At 43.8% G+C, this 15,629-nt stretch overlaps 1 pseudogene; it reads left to right on the top strand.

Annotated features, from left to right (window-relative positions):
• Window positions 1-270: 270 nt before the first annotated feature.
• LOC119650891 lies at window positions 271-10,155 on the top strand (annotated as a pseudogene).
• Window positions 10,156-15,629: the final 5,474 nt, after the last annotated feature.

Below are 15,629 nucleotides of genomic sequence, written 5' to 3'. Positions count from 1 at the left end.
TGGATAAAATCCCGCTCAACAGATTGCGGTGGGCGGGTCACTTAATCCGTATGGATGAGATTGATACAGCCCGAAAAGTCTGTAAGGGCAATATCTATGGTAGAAAAATAAGACGAGGCAAACCCTTCCTGTGATGGAGTGATGGCGTAGGTCAGGACGTTAGACATCTTTTAGGGATATCGAATTGGTGGACCTCGGAGCAAAACCGGGATGTTTGGAGTTCCTTTCCTAGACCGGATACCGGTTGTTGCGCCGTTGATGATGATAATAATGTCCTTATCAGACATGGGAAAGGAGAACAAGACTTTAAGCATTGACATTATCAAAGAAATTAAGATGTTACGTGATAGTAAAACACGTTGGCAGATTACAATGGAAATTGGAGTTCTTGTCGACGTGGTAAGCAAAATCCCCGAAAAAAAAAATCCGATCCAACTGTAACAAATAAGGGAGGCGACAAGTGGATTCTTAGCGAAGTCCAGAAGCGTATGCTTTTAAGGGGCGCAAGAAGCGGTGAATAGCAAAACACTGTAGAAATACGTTACAGCCTTCAACACGCTAACAAATTGGAAATATCCTCACCAACTATTCGTTGACCCACTACGAAATGCTGGTTTTAGAGGACGCACAAAAGTTAAGAAACCCCTGCTGAGATAGAGCCACCAGAAATTGCTATTGGCGTTCGTAAAAAAAGTCAAAGACTGCCAATAACTGGGAGAAGGTCAGACGAGGCAAAAGTAATCCATGTCGAATTGGATGGCTGAGAATAAGCTTGAAGGAGAAGTACAACCACACAATGCAAGGCCCAGATTAAGTTTTGAAGGAGGCTCAATTATGGTATAAGAAGAAACGGAACTGGGAGATTGGAGAAGATTGAAGGAAGAATGACAGCAGGCTCTCTATTCAGATTGCTCGTGATCATTTATTTGGCACCATGGAAGATTTAAGCGTTAATGCTTAGGCCACTGTTTTTTAACAGGCAAGTGATCCGAAGCAAACTGAAACAAGTCGGAATACCGGAAGCTCGCGCTTCGGGTATAAAGGTTTTGTGTTCATCTTATGTAAGAGACGCACATTTCTCTGTCCGTATATAGCTACAAATCCAACATAATCCTTCATATTTTTCCAAACTACGAGACATACGTACATATTAGAGCCATAGATATCACGCTCACCCTAAACAAACAAACTGCCTATTACCTGCTGTACACATATATGCACGTATCTAAATTTATCGTACCCATATTTCCGATTTACGTCTTATATCTATCTGAATTAGGCACTAGCCGCAAAGTTCATTAGCACGCATATATTATATACCTACATATACACATGTCTGGTTGACAAATAACTAACAAACTAAAACAAAATAATTGTCTGCGACCCAATTCATAAGAATTCATTTCGTTGTGGTATTGACGAATTGATATGTGATGATGACGTCATGCGGGTTGTAGAGTGCACGAAATTCACAAAAAATTGTAAAGTTTCACCCCCAATAACTTTGTTAATAATAGTTGGATTTTCTTCAAACTTGACCAAACTGTGCATTATATTCTTCGTTACACTCATGCTAAATTTTGTATTTCTGGGATGAATATAAAGGGGGGTGCCGGGTAAATTTCTAAAATGTGGAAATATACTATTATTAACTTTATTTGTGCAGATATCGGAACCGGATATATTTTGAGGCCTAGATTTCGTAGAGATGCACCACTGTGATTTTTTCCAGATTTTTCGGTTGGATAGGTTCTGAGAACGAGACCTGTTACACTTTTTGTGGGTCATATTTTCAACCCTTACTCCCCTATGTTTCATCTAATATCAAATATTGAACCAGATTCGAAAAGTACTAATTGAGACCTTTCATTTGATACCCCACTTGGCTACATTCTGTGAAAAAAAAATTTGCACCCTCCATTCACATGTACGGAGAGCCCCCCCTTAAACTTAACGCAAGATGGCGCCACTTACTGCATGTAAAGGGATCACCAGATTACATACTCTCACCAATTTTCGTGACAATCGGTCTAGCCGTTTCCGAATAAATCGGGTGTGACAGACAGACAGACAGACAGACAGACAGACAGACAGACAGACAGACAGACAGACGGACAGACGGACAGACAGACACCGTCACCATTCTAATAAGGTTTTGTTTCACACAAAACCTTAAAAATGACCACCAAATGATTCAAAGAGTGCGGAATAAAAATGTTGACCCCGCTTTCCCAATATCCAACCTTAGTCCTCGCCGAAACGGTTGGTTGCAACAGAGTAAGGTTCACTGATAGAATTGTTGCCATAAGGACCGAGACAAGTCATGCATAAGAAATAGACGAGTTAAATTGGCGTGTGTTATCAGAAGAGTCGGGGTAGTTAGAAATAACTGAAGAATTAAATTTTCGCCAACAATGCATGCGGATATAAAAGACTCCTTTTCGGGAAGCCTATTTTGGAGACAGGTTAGCGCCACGAAGAAAAGAAAAGTACAGAACTATGTATTGGTCGGTAGTTCTGCTATAATAATGAAAGAATAGCCACTGATAATACCTGTGGTCGAAACAACCAATTAAACCTTGGTACCCTGGAAAAAAGTCTAATTGACCATATATATCATACATTTCGAGGGAAGTTGTCTAATGGGATAATTACAAGGTAACGTGTGAAGTACTTAAGTTCACAAGAACGCTCCACTTGAGCAAGCTACCACTTGATAGCGCTCTTAAACATTTCGTCCCTTTTCTAAAACCAAGGTACAGATGGAATTATCCAGTGAGAAACACAAAAAGAGGGTCAAATTCACTGGAGTATGATACCAAAACCGATGACACATGTTTTTTCACAGATGTCCTTATGAACACACAAGATGCAAGGACCTTCTTAGATGCCTTAGAGAGACCTTGTTCAACTTAAACTCTGTTGAGTTGGGATAAACCATTTAAAGATACATTGTCTGAAATCAGATACAACACAAGGAAAATGATCCCAAGGAGTCAGCTAAGGACATCCGTTTAAAAGCAAACTCACATTGAAAAGTAATAGCTTCGGATGCTTCCGATGGTTAAACAACACTTGCACTTTCAAAAAGGACTCTGACTCTAAGAAAAGGATATACGCTTCCAAGGAAATTAAAAAAGCAGAAAATTTAAATTCTATATATTAACCATGAACAAGTACATACCAATTCCCGCACTCAAAATTGCTAACAATATCCAAATCATGGTAGAAATCTACTTCAAGTCCGTGGCGAATCCAGAAGGCTCAGAACTCCTCAAATTTATTCACTTATGAAAACAAACTGCAGTTTTTCAAACAATATCCGTACAGAAGCACTCTCGGTCTTAAAAGGACATGTTGTCCACTCCGGATCCGGCACAGAACTGAAATCAATTGCAACATTTGACTTTCCAACTAAAAATAATAATTAGCTGCATCTTGTCCACATACCGGACACGAAAGAGGTCCCTAATTTTTTTCTACCAGTTCAAGATTACAAATTAATGGCCGAGTTTTATGAGGTCTGTCGACCCAGTACATAAGTTACAAGAAATTGCCCATTAAGAGGCAGACAAGTGTCTAGTCCGTTTGGGTTCTCTTGAAATTATGATAACACTCAAACTCAGATACATCTATTGCATTGCGGTAGTGCATTTATGACGGGATCTCAAAATATCGAACCCAATTTGAACCCAAATAACTACTAAATATGAAGGAGGAAGACGGGGTAGGCAAACGAGGCGGGACTAGCATGGGCATTTCTGACTCCTCCAGTTTAAGCCAGAACCAATTTTATTATGTCAAAGGATAATTCTCAAAATTGGGCTCAGCTGGTAGCAATTCATCTTTAGACGGTATTTATGAGTTAGATTGAGGGCAGTGTTTAGTTTCCTGAGTAGGGTTCTAAACAGGCAGCAAATATGGACGATGTCTCTTTATAATAATAATAATAATTAGTTAAGGATTATTAGTCTACATCCTCTGAAAGCGTTGGTAGCTACTTACATAATGATTACACAGCAAATGATTAAGTACAGACGTCATAAAGTCATTTGGAAAAGAATATGGTACTCCTCGACCCTTCAACCTTTGTTGATTCGTCTATTCTTTGCATACCTCTTTGTACTGAGAACATTGCCAAAAGGAAGAGGAAAATTTGCGATGTCTTTGGCTTAACTTTCTTTACATAATGGTTTCCTTTATGTAATATAATATGACTTTTGATTCACTCCTACCCAACTACAGAGGCAGAAAGTGAGAGAAAGAGAAAGGGGTTCTAATAATGCGAACCTAGCTCCACTACTCTACAGGATCGAAAATAAAAAAAAAATGAGGTATTAACCAACGGATTTGCCTTAAAAATAAAAATCACCATCATCAATGGCGCAAAAACGGGTATCCCGTCTAGGCCTGCCTTGATAAGGAACTCCAGACATCCTGGTTTTGCGTCCCAGCCCATCAATTCGATATTCCTTAAAGTTGCCAGGCGTCCTGGCTTACGTCATAGTTCCATCTCAGGCAGGGTCTGCCACGTTTTCTTTTTCTACCATGGATATTACCCTTATAGACTTTTCAGGCTGCATCATCCTCACTTCACTGTTTCACTTGGGTCTTTTACCACGGAATCAGTATCTCCTAGGAATGGACGGGCCCTTGAGATGCATTATGTGACATGGAGAACTTTTTCGCGGGGCTGCAGCGTTAGTAGGTGGTCTACCCTAACTTTCCATTTGGCTTGAGTTTCAAGTGACCAGCATCTTTAATCTAGATATTTTCTGGAAGTACCTTGTCAAAAAATTATGTTTCTACGATGAACAAGGTATGGGTACCTCACCTGAAACGGTATAGGTAAGAAGAGGGAAATCCTTACAAATGATGATATTCTGAAGTGCTGTGAAGAAACAGTAGAAACAAAAGTGAACAAAACGAAAAAGATCAGGCAGAAACAAGAGCAAGTACAAAACCAAACAAGTCGAAAATCAGAACCTCGACGTTTCAGTTATGAAAGATTTTGTGTGTTTCTTATAAAAGAATACATATTTGAGTGGGCTTTTGCCCCATGTTTACCCTACCTTGTAGTGTATATGCATATATTATCTAAGCCTAATCACACAATCCAATTCAGGGCCTTGAAGCGTGTTAGAACACTTCATTCAAGAACGTAACAGTACACCCCAGGCCTGCGGTACCCAGTAAGAACCAATGTGAACCAATCCGGATTTTGACTCAGCTACTCATTCACAGCACAGTCGACTGGTATCTGAGAAAAATTTGAACCGCGGCTTTCGATTATGACAGCCTAGCGCCCTTATCACTGATCTATCGGACAATGCTTCTAAGAATAGGTCGGTGAAAGAAATAATCACTTTCAAGCCCCCGCATTCCCCCTTTTGTTCCAAATGTCAGAGCTGTTGCCTTGGAAAGTAAGTTCATTTAATACCTCACCTGAATATCATCATCATCAACGGTGCAACAATCGGTATCTGGTCTAGACCTGCCTTAATAAGGAACTCCAGACATCCCGGTTTTGCACCGAAGTCCACCAATTTGATATCCTTAAAAACTGTCCGGCATCCTGACCTACGCCAGCGTTCCATATCAGACAGGGTCTTCGTTTTCCACCGTAGATGTTGCCCTTATAGACTTTACAGGCTGGATCATCCTCGTCCATACGGATTAAGTGACTCGCCCACCGTAACCTATTGAGCCGGATTTTATCCACAATCTGACAGTCATGGTATCGCTCATAGATTTCGTCGTTATGTAGGCTATTGAATCGTCCATCCTCATGCAGGGGGCCAAAAATTCTTCGGAGAATTCTTCTCTCGAACACGGAAAAGAGTTCGCAATTCTTCTTGCTAAGAACCCAAGTCTCCGAGGAATACATGAGGACTGGCAAGATCATTGTCTTATAGAGCAGCTCAACAAAAGGACCGAGCTTGAAAGAAGAATGAATCGCGTATATCAGTAGAGAAATATTACGTGGTCTTAGCTATTTACATTCAAATAAAGTCATATCAAGGGACAAAATGAAGTATTAACAGATAATGCTGAAGTAAAATTAGTATATTTTGGCGTATCAGCACAATTAGATCGTACAATAGGAAGAAGAAATACATTTAGTGGTATCCCGTATTGGATGGCTCTAGAGGTGATTGCGTGTGATGAAAATCCCGAAGCAACCTACGATAATCGATCAGATCTGTGGTCTTTGGATATAACTGCTCTAGAGAATCTCTGAATCTCAGCCACCATTATGTGGCTTACATCCCATGCGGGCATTATTCCTAATTCCTCGAAATCTACTCCCGCGACTGAAATCGAAAAAGTGATCAAAGAAATTTCATGGTTTCATCGAACCAGTTCTTGTGAAAGACTATCATCAAAGACCTTAGACAGAACAACTCTGCGGCATTCCTTTATCAAAGATCAAACGACTGAACGACAAGTGAGAATTCAATTGAAAGATCATATCGACCGTTGTAAGAAACAAAAACAAGAAAAAGAACGGGAAGCTTATCATTATTTCGGATAACGACGACGAAGAGCCGCAAATTGCTGGCAAACCCTCGTCTATCATATAAGCACCTAGAGGTGATACACTCCGCCGTAATTTCTAGAAATTTCAAGAAGGGCGTACTAACGCTAACAATGAACAACAGCCACAAGTGAATACAAATCAAAAGCCGCAATCGCGTGATCAACGCCCGCAGATTGAGGAGCCTGGGCCACCAGTTCGTCCTGCCCTTCCACAACGGCTAATGATAGTTCTCGATCCATCGCAACAGCATGCAAATCGACCGTTGCCACCAATACCGAAAATTTCTCCAAGTTCTTCCTCGTCAGCAGGACAACAACAGACACCAGAACAACGGCAAAGGAATTCTCAGAATATGCTTAAGCCGGTGCTTTCGCCCAGAAAGCCTGAGGATTTGGACATGTTAGCTGCACAATTAAAAGAATTGGGCGTCTCTCAACAGTCACGGCAAAAATCATCCGAGCAAGCAGGTAAGGATCCGAGCAAGCAACAACGATCAGATGTAGCTCCCGCAATGAACGTTCGTCATTCAAATTTCTCACCGCCCGCCCAGTTGGAACCAGCTCCTGCGCCTCCAGCTGCTAATAATCACCACGTCGAATGAGTTAATACTTTGGATCCAATTGACAGCAGTGATACAGCAGGAACTCTCTTGGCCAGCGATCTACCGAAACTACTGCCAGGATTAGGTCTGCTTATGGAAGACTCATCTAATGCACCACCAACCCATGGATCAGCAGGTCCACCAAACCGACCTCTACCACCAACTCCAGACGATGACGATCAAGCTGGACATTTCGAGCGAAACAGTTTTTGTAAGCTGCAATATTCAATAGGCGTGCGCGGATTTCATCATCGTTATCGGTTGTGATTTTCGACCCTAGATAGGAGAAATTATCAACGGTGTGCAAGTTGTAGCCTCCTATCTTTATTCCTCCCGTTTGACCAGTGCGGTTTGATGCTGTTGGTTGGTTGGTTTTTGGTGCTCACGTTGCCACCATATACTTTGCCTATATTGATCTCCAGTCCAAGATCTTGCGTCGCCTGCCCGATCTGGACGAAGGCAGTTTGTACGTCTCGGGTGGTTCTTCCCATGATGTCGATATCGTCAGTATAGGCCAGTAGAGGAGGTACCTCTTGCGTTTACCTCAGCATCACTTTCTCGAGAGCCAGGTTAAAGAGGACGCATGATAGGGCATCCCCTTGTCGTAGACCGTTGTTGATGTCGAATGGTCTTGAGAGTGATCCTGCTGCTTTTATCTGGCCTCGCACATTGGTTAGGGTCAGCCTAGTCAGTCTTATCAATTTCGTCGGGATACCGAATTCTCTCATGGCCGTGTACAGTTTTACCCTGGCTATGCTGTCATAGGCGACAGTAAAGTCGATGAACAGATGGTGCACCTGTTGTCCATATTTCAACAGTTTTTCCATCGTTTGCCGCAGAGAGAAAATCTGATCTGTTACTGATTTGCCTGGAGTGAACCCTCTTTGGTATGGACCAATGATGTTGTGGGCGTATCGGGCTATCCGGCCTAGGAAGATAGAGGAGAATATCTTATAGGTGGTACTCAGCAACGTGATACCTCTATAATTGCTGCACTGTGTCATATCTCCCTTTTGATGTATGAGACAGATAATGCCTCGCTACCAATCGTCAGGCATTGATTCGCTGTCCCATACCTTGAGCACAAGTTGATGAACCACTTGGTGTAACTGGTCGCCTCCATATTTAACCAATTCGGCTGTAATTCCATCGGCTCCTGGCGACTTGTGATTTTTAATCCGATTAATTGCACGGACTTTCTCTTATAGTTGGTGGTGGCAATATTTGTCCATCGTTCTCAGTTGGTGGGACCTCCAACTCGCCGATGTTCTGGTTGTTCAGTAGCTCATCAAAGTACTCAACCCATCGCTCCAATATGCCCTGTCGGAAATCAGATTTCCCTCTTTGTCTCGGCAGCATGAGCATCGAGGTGTATAAGGCTTCATCCTGGTGACTTGTTGGTAAAACTTCCAACTTCCGCGCATGGTGCGGTTGCTCCCTGTACTTTTCTAGTTCACAGACTTATTGGTTCTCCCAGGCTTCCTTTTTCCGTCTGTGAAGTCGCTTCTCCGCTCGACGGAGTTTGTGATAAGTCGCGTTCTTTGAGAATGCAACATTACTCGGTATGCGGTATTCTTCCGTTCCGTTGCTAGCTTACATTCATCGTCAAACCAGCCGTTCCGACTCTTTTACGGCTGGGGTCAAGTATGTTTGTGGCCGTATTTATGATAACGTTCTTCAGGTTTTTGAAGAGATCCTTTGTTAATGTTTCATCTCCAGGATCTCTGTTAACTGCGGTTATTGCGGCATCCATTTCCCTCTTATAGGTGTTGGGTAGGGCTGTGCTGTGGATCGCTTCAGTGTTAACTTTCACCTGATTATCAGAGGGGATTCTGGGCGGTGTTTTTATTCGAGCTCGGAGCACCATGTCAACGAGGTAGTGATAGATATAGATTGGCCACCCTATAAGTTCTGACATTCATCAAAGTTGAGAGGTGGCGGCGTTCAATCAACACGTGGTCAATTTGGTTGAAAGTGGTCCCGCCTGGAGAGGCCCACGTATGTTTGTGGACCGCTTTTCGCGCAAACCAGGTACTTCCAACAAATATTTCGTGTGACCCTGCTAATTGAATAAACCGCAGTCCGTTATCATTTGTATTTTCGTGTAAGCTATGGGAGCCAACGTATCGCTTGAATACGGACTCCTTCCCTACTTGACTGTTAAAATCCCCAAGTACGATTTTAATATAATATCTGGGAGAGGCTTCGAGGGTTTATTCTACTACCTCCTAGAAGATATCCTTCTCCGACCCTGCAGTCTCCTCTGTAGGGGCGTGGACGTTAATGAGGCTTATCTTTCTAAACTTGCCTCGCAAGCGCAGAGTGCATGGCCGTTCGCTTATGTTTTCAAAGCCTAAAACAGCAGGTTTCATTTTTTGGCTGACTAAGAAACCTACTCCGAGCACATGGTTTACTGGATGGCCACTATAATATATGGTGTAGCGGCTCTTCTCCAGGAAACCGGTCCCTGTCCAATGCATCTCCTGTAAGGCTGTTACATCAGCCCTATATTGGGACAGGGTATCGGCTAGCTGCTTACCAGCTTCATCTCTGTATAGGGAGCGCACGTTCCATGAGAAAATGCGCAAATCCTTATTCCGTTGTCGTTGCCGAGTTCGTCGTTGTATAATCCGTCCAGTCCGAGGCTCCTGTTGTGGCTTCGTAACAAGTTATTTTCCTTGTAGGGTTGTCAGCCCTACCCAACCCCCAACCTGGAGGACTAGTTGGTACAATTTGTCCCGTTTTTAGGCGCGGGAGACTCGCCCTCATTCTTCTCCGTCTGCAGCTTTTCGTTAAGAAAGAGCTCCCAGCGGTCACTACGTGGAGGTGGAGATAGGGTTTGGTAGTAGAGCTGTTTGTGTTGGTTCAGCAGGCATTTCCCAGGTTTTATGCTCCATCGTGGGTGCAAATCCACGTTTCGCCCTGGGACCTATACTACGCTTTGACATCCTCAATAGCGTATGAAAAGTCTGGCATACTCGTAACAGCCAATGCCTATGCCCAATCAACTTAAGACACACAATCTATAAGGTTATCTTCAGATCTAACGTGCTGCTAGTCCCATCCAGCGCTGATGGAAAAGCTCCAGCAGATATTAACCAAGGATTGTCGGGTATCCCTTGCACCATTTCAGATCCACCAGGTTTCCAAAAGCTATCCAAGTTACCAACTTTCATTGTCGATTCCAAAGAGTGGCACCTAATCACTGAAATTTTTAAAGGCAAACCTCCTTTGGGGGCATTATTATTATTCTGTTAGGGGAAGTTGCAAGGCATCGTTAAAGAACTGTTGCGCCCCTTTTACTGATTATAGTGTATCTATTAACACCGAGCAAGCCTATAACCGTCAGAAATTTTAATATACTTCCTACTTCCAAGTATTTGAACTTGACATCTGGTATTAAGAGTTCTCCCAGGTGCCTCGACCGACACATGCACTTTCTTTTCGAATTATGCATGGGCTAGTGTTAGCTCATCTCCGGTGCGTGGACCAAAATGACTATGGTGGTATGGGAGTGAGCAAGCCGGCTCCTGGTCGTCGATATCCCTCGACCGCAGTGCCTCGGTGGTGGGCAACTTGGCCACCTTGACATATAATGCTACAAGTGATTTGGATCTGGAAAAGGAGCTATTCAAGCGAAGTACGACTTTGCTGAGAACACCGGTAACAAGACCAAACAACGATGAACTGAAGGCAAATCATTGGACGACAAAAACCAAAGGTACTCCAGGACCAAGAAAGGGATCCATTCAAAAGAAGCTCGTCAACTATGAGATGTCCACCAATGTTAAAAATGGTAAAGGATAAGGTACCAGTCAATAAACCCCAAAATTGAAGGAGCGTATAAAAGGAGTAACCCTCTCAGGCCTCATAGAGAGCAGAGTCCCGATCCGGGAAAATTACCCTTCACCCAGCTTGAGGCAAAAATAGTTGAGCTGTCAGAGTTTATCAAGGACAAGCCCAACGTACACCAAACCATAAAGAATATGGTGAGGGCTATTAGAGTCCTTTATAATAGATCACAGACGAAGGTAAGAATACTACGGATCCACCGAACCCTGCTATACCAACAGTGTCACAAGCGACCCAAGTGACTCCTAACCGCATTGCCATAGAATCATGGCGAAATAAACGGTACGTGTAAAAGATGGGAATCCTCTAAATAATCAGCAGGCGCCTAAAAGAAAAAAAGGCAGAAAGGACATTCTGAAAACCAGCACTAATAGTTCAGAAGTAGGAAAGCATACAGCGAATGTAGGAAAGTCGACCAGCGTTACCAAGTCCAATCTCCAGTAAGGATACGCGGAAATACTCAGAAAGGTCGATGCAAATCCCGACCTAAAAGATCAGAGCGGAAATATGAACAGAATCTGAAGAACCCAGAAACAGGTTCTCTTGTTCGAGCTGAAAAGATCCAGCGTAGGTAAAACTGATGACTTTCGCATTCAAGTCAAAAAGTCACTTGTGGAGAATGCCGCAATGCGTGCCCAAAAACATGAGATCTACATACAATTTTAGAGACGAAGTCCAAAGGTGATTGCTGGTGTTTTCAACGCTTAGACCATTGAGTGTGGTAGCAAAGAATCAAATGCCAGCGACGCAGTTTATAAGAAGCTTTTGCGCATATGGGGATAGTTTTGGCTAACGAAGATGCTGTAAACACTTTTCAGAAAGAGGGGTCAGAATCGGTTGTAGACCTAACCGTTGTCAACCCTGCGCTGGCGCGCGGTAAGTTCTGGGTGTAGCCCACAGCGATCACCAGGCAATCTTCTTTGAGACATGTGTTGAACCACAGGGCAAAGACCCATTATTCCCGAAACCGAGAAAGATTTCAGGCTGGTCTGCGAAAGTTTTGAATGAGCAGAGCTTCATTGAGGTGTGGTTAGATCAACCTGATAAAACGGCCATCCATATGGTCCAATGCATCGCCAGAGCATGTGATACGTCCATGCCATGGAGGTGCTCATTCCCCAGTAGAAGGTCAAACTACTGGTGGAATGGTGAACTGGCCAGCCTTCGATTAGCCTGTCACCAAGCCAAAAGAGCGGCTCAGAGGGCGATAGGTAGAGTCGATCAGAGGCAAAGAGAGTGCGTATATAAGGCAGTCCGCAAACCCCTCAAGCTCGCCATCCAGCAAAGCAAGAGGAAATACCTTAAGGAGCTTTGCTCGGAAGCGGACGTAAACCCACGGGGAGTGCTTATAGAATCAGAAGCCGTTCATCTGCGCAGATCACGTGTGCTGAAAATCATTCAGCAAGAGGAAGGCACATTCCAAACACCCATGAATGTGACAGCAATTGCACCAGTCACCAGAGACGAGTTGCTGGAGATCTGCGGTAGAATAGGAGGCAATAAAGCGCCGGTCCTGGATGGAGTACTGAATTACGCCCTTAAGCTTGCCGTGAAATCTAGACATCGCTGAGTTGTTCGAAGCTTGCATGTCCGGAGGGATATTTCCAGCGGCATGGAAGCATGTCTAAACCTGGTTAACCACCAGGTGAATCGCCCTCATATAGATCCATATGTCTTTTGGACACTGTGGGTAAAATGTTAGAGCGGGTAATTTATAATAGATTACTACCAGTTGTTGAGAGCCAAGGCGGCATTTCAGATTAGCAATATGAGTTCCGTAAAGCCAGATCAACCATTGATGCCATCAAATCAGTTACTAGCCAACTAACAACCGTGTGAGGATTTCATCGTCATAGCTGTTATCGGTTGTGATTTTCGACTCTAGATAGGATAAATTTTCAACAGTCTCAAATTTGTAGTGTGTCCTTCGCCTTCTTCGATGTTGTTCGTTCTTTCCGGCGCTCACTATTATGCTTGACCAGTGAAAGAAGACAGTTGACAGGTGAGGACATCCGTTCAAAAATTTCGAACGACATACTTTTGTTTTAAACTCCTTGTGTTGCTCTGTTTTTAACAATGATGAAAAGTTTGCGGCTTTCTGCAATGTCATACTGTCCGAGTTGCCCCCCCCCCCCCCCCTAAATTTTGGAGCAGTTTTCTGAATTTTTGATACAAGAGAGGCGCTCAAACGAGATTACCACTTCGTAGGGATAGAAAGCCTGGACCTTCAAAGCGCAAAATCGTCCTCTTCCGTAATGTCGTTATGTAGCTATCGATCAGCAATGGGGAACCAGACGACAGACATCTAGGACAGCTCGCCAGAGAATAGCAATGAACATGCCGTGTCGTGCCACCATTATGCCACTCAGGTTAAGTAACTGGGTACCCCAATCGCCGCCAGTGACCTCCTTATATGGTTCCAACTGGCAGAATTAAACGCATTTTGCATGTCAAGAGCACAATACTTGCTAGTGCTACCTCTTCCATGCATCGCATTTTCAGCTAATTTAGTGACCAGTTCGATGGCTTCAACGATTAATCTGGCCGTACAGAAGCCGAATTGTCGGTCTGATAAGCCTCCCAGAGTTTCTACACCCACGGGCAATCTGTTGCAGATTATTCTCCCCAACATTTTCCCCATAGTGTCCAATAGACATATAGGTCTGTAGAAGATGGTTCACCAGGAGGTTTACCAGATTCAAGCAGCAACACTAACACACATCCGCCAAGCATGCTTTAAACAAATCTACGAAACCCTGAACGGAACGGAACGGATTTTCAGTTGGAGACATGTAATTTGTGGAGCTGCCTGATCTCTAATATTCCCCATCACAACCCTGTAGGCGCTTCCGCATGGGTCCATATCCGCTTCTGCGCAGAGTTGCTGGAGCAGTCTCTCTTGCTTCGCTGTATAGCCAGCTTCAGTTTTCTTCGGATTTCCTTGTAATCTTGCTGCTTCACCTCTTGACACGCCGACCGAAGATCTGACAATTTACTACTCCACTACCACCACCAGTTGGGCCTTCTACTGGGGAAAGTGTAACGTCTCGGCATCGATGAGTCGCATGCCTTCTCGATACACTCCGTGACATGGAAGGCTTTTCTCGAGGGTGTACCTTGTATAGTGTCCTGGTCCAACCACACAACTATGAATGTTTGCTCGTCAATCCTTGGACGAGCAGATTTCCTACCACTTGATTTGCTTGTCAGGTCAAAGACTATTGCCTGGTGATCACTGTAGGTGTTACTGTTCATTAACGTTTCAGGACATATCACGAGCTAGTGAAGGACTAACAAAAGTCGAATCCATAACCAAACTAGACTCCCCTTTCCGGTAAGTATTAACCTAACCATCGTTAGCCAATATGATATCTATCTGATCGAAAGCCTCAAAGAGATAACACCCTCTTGCATTCGTTATTGAACTTCTCCATTTTGTGGCGCATGCATTTCATTCACCTGCGATGACTTTTGGTTTCCGTCCTTTTGCATCCAGAACTAATCTTCATGTTCTCGATTTCAGCTAACATCAGGCTTTGGGGGGCATAGCAGCTGTAGACGTATACGCCCTTACGAACCTACTTGTGGACTGCCTCATACATTCCTGTATGGCTTGATCCCTACATGCCTATAAGGCCGCCCCACCTGTTGGATAGGCTACCCATATATTATGGTTAGGGTTTCTATAGGGTTTGCTTATTATAGCCACTTGGATCTCTGATTCGTCGGTGGTCTGCGAAAATAGGTCTTGCGCGAACCTACAGTGATTGAGATTGATTTTGATTAACCTCACTTTTTCACTGCATTTAGCTCGCTCGAGACACTTGCCGCTTCCGGTAATATGCCCGCTGTCCAAGCCCTCCTTTTCATCACCCAACAGGCATTTGAGATCGTTGTTGCAATTCCGAGCAATGTGACCAGTTTCACCACAACGTCTGCATCGGTCAGACCAATCAACCCCACTTGTGGACACTCTCACCAGATGTCCGTACAAGAGACACCTGAAGCATCTGTTTAATGAGGTTTGCTCTGTAAGGCGGCAGACTACCCATCCAATACGGTCCTTCCTGACATCCAGCATTTTCCGCGCTGCCTCTGCTGGTAATCAGATTGTCGCCGTCTGTGTACTTCCATACGCCTTTCTAAGATTTACAATGAATACCTCCTGCAAGTTGTGCGGCTTGAACTGCATCGCTAAGGCATTGCAGATTTCCGCCTTAAAAGTGACCTCATCTAGGTCCGTGTACTTTATAGTGATCTCATGCGTTTGAGCACGCGTGGCAGCACTTTCCCCAAGTAAATTTTTTATTTGGCTGTGGAAGCCTTCGGCTTTGCTTCTTCGGGCCTTTTCACTTCCAGGATGAGATATCCCAGCTTTCACTCTTCTAAGTATGTCTGAATAGGACATACTATCCGTGCTTGAAATGATGATCGCTTCGGGACGGATCCTCATTCTCCCCTTCTTCTTTTTTGGCTTCTTTGGTCCAACCTTAGTCCAACCGTCGTGTACCTTTTGAGAGATCGGCTCCCTTGGTGTTTTAGGCACTATTTTCCCACCTATCGAGGTTTCAGGCCGCTTCTTCAAAGGGGGTGGTATGCCTTTTTGTTTTTTGGGAACCTGCTGATTTTCTGGAT

This window comes from Hermetia illucens, chromosome 3, assembly GCF_905115235.1.
Source record: "Hermetia illucens chromosome 3, iHerIll2.2.curated.20191125, whole genome shotgun sequence".
In the NCBI taxonomy this organism is placed as follows: domain Eukaryota; kingdom Metazoa; phylum Arthropoda; class Insecta; order Diptera; family Stratiomyidae; genus Hermetia; species Hermetia illucens.
Note: the sequence above shows the minus strand (reverse complement) of the source record. Positions and strands in the feature narration are given on the sequence as shown.